General features: G+C 37.8%; 1 long non-coding RNA gene across 1 annotated transcript; it reads right to left on the minus strand.

Annotated features, from left to right (window-relative positions):
• Positions 1-2,109: 2,109 nt before the first annotated feature.
• On the minus strand, positions 2,110-3,922 carry LOC149135294 (uncharacterized). The gene is made up of 2 exons (XR_016242125.1): positions 3,817-3,922; positions 2,110-2,950 (listed from the first exon to the last, which is right to left on the minus strand). It is a non-coding gene; the product is annotated as an uncharacterized LOC149135294 (long non-coding RNA).
• Positions 3,923-4,221: the final 299 nt, after the last annotated feature.

The raw sequence follows: 4,221 nt of genomic DNA on the forward strand, positions 1-4,221 counted from the left end.
CTTCAATTCTGGGAGGGAAGAGGATATTTTCAAGTTAAAGGAAAGATGGAGACGCATTGTGCAACAAAATGGAATTTATCAGCACCCCCTCGTACATATATTGTACACACATATACATTAAAGGTTTGCACACAAACCTTTCACATATAGACATATTCAACCATCAAATACGCGTATAGATCTAACGCCTTCCCAACAAATATACATACGTGCATACGTATAAGCATTCTAATAACATTATATATCTTCCACTACTCCCCAATGAGAAATAATAATCTCGCATTCACGAGCGCTCCCTAGCTTCAATAATTCTAATAAAGAACACAAGTTCTGCATGATTCGCTTGACCTTCTAATTCATCAGCCAAATCTTCCCTCAAACAAATCCCGAGACTTTTAAGTGCTGGGATCAAATGTGTCAAGTTCTAATCCTTAAGATAACACGCCCGACAAAGGCAGGACGGACTCAGCGCGAAAGATAACCGAACAACACAGTTTAACAAAATTCTAGCATACCAGATTTAATGCGAAAGATCTTTGTAGTTTGCCTGGTCGAAATCCTGTTTAGGCTGAATAAATACAGATTTCATTGGTTCGTTATTGTAACAGGAAAGGATATACTTGACTGAATTAACGAAAGTATATTACTGGTATTTATTTTAGTGAGCCTCTCCACCATGGTGAGATGAAAGACGAAGTCTATCTCATTCAGTATGACTTGAGATTAGAAACAGCAGGTTTATATAGTAAACTCTGCAACGCATCTCATCCGGCACTCTGTTACTTCTCACATCTCTCATAGACGAAAATACTGTGTAAATGACACCTCCGCATACGTTCGCGCGCGCACACACATAATTGGGTTCAAATTTTGGCACAAGGCCAGCGAGTTTTTTTTTGGGGGGGGGGAGAAGGGTTAAGTCGGTTACATCGACACCAGTGCTCAACTAGTACTTATTTTATCGACCCACGTAAAGATGAAAGGCAAAATCAACCTTGGCACAACCATATAATAATAAAAATAATATATATATATATATATATATATATATATATATATATATCAATGTCCTGTTTGTGTTACCAATTTTGAACCTCCACGAAATCCCAAATGTTATTTCATTTGCTTTGCGGGAGCAACTGTTTTATCGAAAATGTATTTTGTTGTTAAATGCTCGAAAAATTACCCAGCTTTTCGTTTGCAAGTGTCATCGTATTTCGACCGAGAAAATAGTCTTTTAAATGTGAAATAATATGGCTTCAACTTTAGACATATCAACTCCCGTTGGCCTCACCTCCTGCTTATGTAAGACTGCTGCGCCAATTTACATATTGACTTCTTTAGACTTCGAGTAACCCTTTGGTGAATGTCCTGAATATCTTCCGGCTTTCGAACTGTCTTTTTGTTTGGGGCCATTGTGCACTGACCCCGTAGCGCGTCACCTCTTAACTAACATTTGTATCGATCTCTTTGCCAGTAAGCCTTTACTCGGAAACTTGACTTCAAAAATTTCCTGCGTTTGCTTAACATAACCTGTTCTCACATGTACTTCGATAATCACCACTCTTTCTGCTATTGAGTACACCATCTTGCAAGAAAGGCTAGAGCTGTTCACTCAATACAATCTTACAATCAACATATGTGATGAGGATGTGGTGATGATATTGTAGCAAACAGTCGACCAATGCGCCATCTTTGTTCATCAGTTAGAAACCATCGAAATAACATTACGACATTTGCAAACGAAAGATTGGGCGTTTTTTCTTGTATGTAAATTTATTTCTCTATTTACAACAGTGGTTATAAACCGGGGGGGGGGGGGGGGCATGTAAGATTATTGGAGGACTACACCACAAGATTGTAAATTAGGGAACCACGCAACAAAATTGTAAATTGGGGACCCACAATAGTATTTTAAGAGCACCTGAAAAAATTTTACCTTCGATGTTATTAGTATGTATTTCAAGAAACAGCTGGGTTTTTTTCTCTAACATTTTACATAATACAACCTACACAAGTTAATGTGTGAAAAGCAAAATAGGAATTTTGAAAGAAAAACTAGTTTTTAACCATCGAATGGCTAGTGGGGTCCACCAGAATAAAATAGTAATCAAAGGGATCCATAGATAAAAAATGATTGGGAACCCCTAATTTACACTATGCTACGGGACCCGGGCTACTTTTTCGCGTACAACCCTGTATTTTAGATACAAAAAAAAAAAAAGAATTCTTCATCAAGATAAAATATGAGTAGGACATTGTGTTATCGGTGAGCCGAAAGCATAAGTGATGATGCGCCAAGGTTCAACGTTTCCTAATGCGAGTCCACGTCTTCTTCAGTAATTTCCACACACAAAAAAATTGACATTAAGATCACTAGTCCATATAAATCTCTAAAACAAAGGCACCCGCCAGATGCGATATTATAAGAAATATTCATTTCTGTTAGATTGACATAATTTGGATTTTTTTTTCCAACATGTGAGCTGGGTGTTTGTAAAATTAACTACAAAAGGTAAGTTGAGAACCATTGAATCAGAGGAAAATACGGACAACTGTATTGAATTACACATAGATTTCATACTGTGACCGCAAAACGATTAAATCAGCAAACACCACAGCGTCTTCGTCCAAACGTTGTGTTTTCACGAATAAGGTCGTAGCTTTTTTTCCTCGAACTGCCAGCCTTTGAAACTCTCTTCCATCTCATTGTTTTCCTTCTTCTTATGACCTATACTCTTTCAAGTCTAAAGTAAATTCATTCCTTTTCTCTTAATTTTTCTTACTTCATAGTCTCTTACACTAAGTGGCTTCTCGCCTTACTCGAAATCCACAGCATCTTCATCCAAACGCTCTTTCAAGCCTTAAGTAAAATTAATTTCGTTCATCTTCATGTCTCTTTCTTCATAGTACTGCACAGTAAGCGGCTTCTGGCCTTGTTTGGAACTTTCTTATGAAAAAAAAAAAAAAAAAAAAAATAGAGAAGAAAAAAAAAAATTAAAAGTTACCGCTTTGTCAAATACACTGTATCTTGTTCATACTGCCTGGAAATCACGTTAAGTTTTCATGTAATTATGAAATACTCAGCTACTCACACGCTAATTCAGGAGTAGATAATGAAATTGATGGAGCAACCGAATCCATGTCGTTGTCAATCGACGGGGATCCACCACCACATAAAAAAACTGCATAGTGGCTGTGTGAACCACTGCAGGAGTCTGTGTGGTAAGTAGCTTGCTCACCAACCACATAGTTCTGGGTTCATTCTCACTGCGTGGCACCTTGGGCAAGTGTCTTCTACTATAGCCTCGCGCCGACCAAAACCATGTGAATGGATTTGGTAGACGGAAACTGAAAGAAGCCTGTCGTATATACGTATAAATATATATATGTATATATGTGTGTGTGTGTGTTTGTGTGTCTGTATTTGTTCCCGCAACATCACTTGACAACCGATGCTGGTGTGTTTACGACCCCGTAACTTAGCGGTTCGGCAAAAGAGACCGATAGAATAAGTACTAGGCTTACAAAGAATAAGTCCTGGGGGTAGATTTGCTCGACTAAAGGCGGTGCTCCAGCATGGCCGCAGTCAATTGAATGAAACAAGTAAAAGAGAAAGAGAAAAAGAGATCTACATCCAAATATTTCGAATTTGCTGCGTCGTGCTAATAAGAGAAATCAATAGGAGGAGGAGCAGAAGAAAACACTCATAAAAAAGTTTGAAGTCCAGCTGGACAGAAAAGAAAAGAACTATATCGGTCACCATCGATATTGCTCGTATTGTTTGGTTGGGGGAAATACGAAAACACATGTTACCATAATAACTGATTCAAATAACACATGTGGCTCTGCTGATTCTGTATGTGTGTGTTTAGTGATTGACACGTTTACTTTTATAAACGTTTGAATTCAGAAAGTTGCTGTATGTCAATCGTTAAATCAATTAATCTATCCATAATGATGCTTTATATTTATAAAGTTTATAGCGTGGCTGTGTAGTAAAAAGCTTGCTTCCCAACCACATGGTTCCGGGTTCACTTCCACTGCATGGCACCTTGGACAAATATCTTCTGCTAAAGCCTCGGGACGACCAAAGCCTTGTGAGTGAACGAGTGAATTTGGTAGACGGAAACCGAAAGAAGCTTGTTGTATATATATATATATATATATATATATACATAAAGAAAATCACAAGAAAAAACAACAACGCGAGGACGTGGT

This window comes from Octopus bimaculoides, chromosome 6 (genome assembly GCF_046866305.1).
Source record: "Octopus bimaculoides isolate indiv1 chromosome 6, ASM4686630v1, whole genome shotgun sequence".
Classification (NCBI taxonomy): domain Eukaryota; kingdom Metazoa; phylum Mollusca; class Cephalopoda; order Octopoda; family Octopodidae; genus Octopus; species Octopus bimaculoides.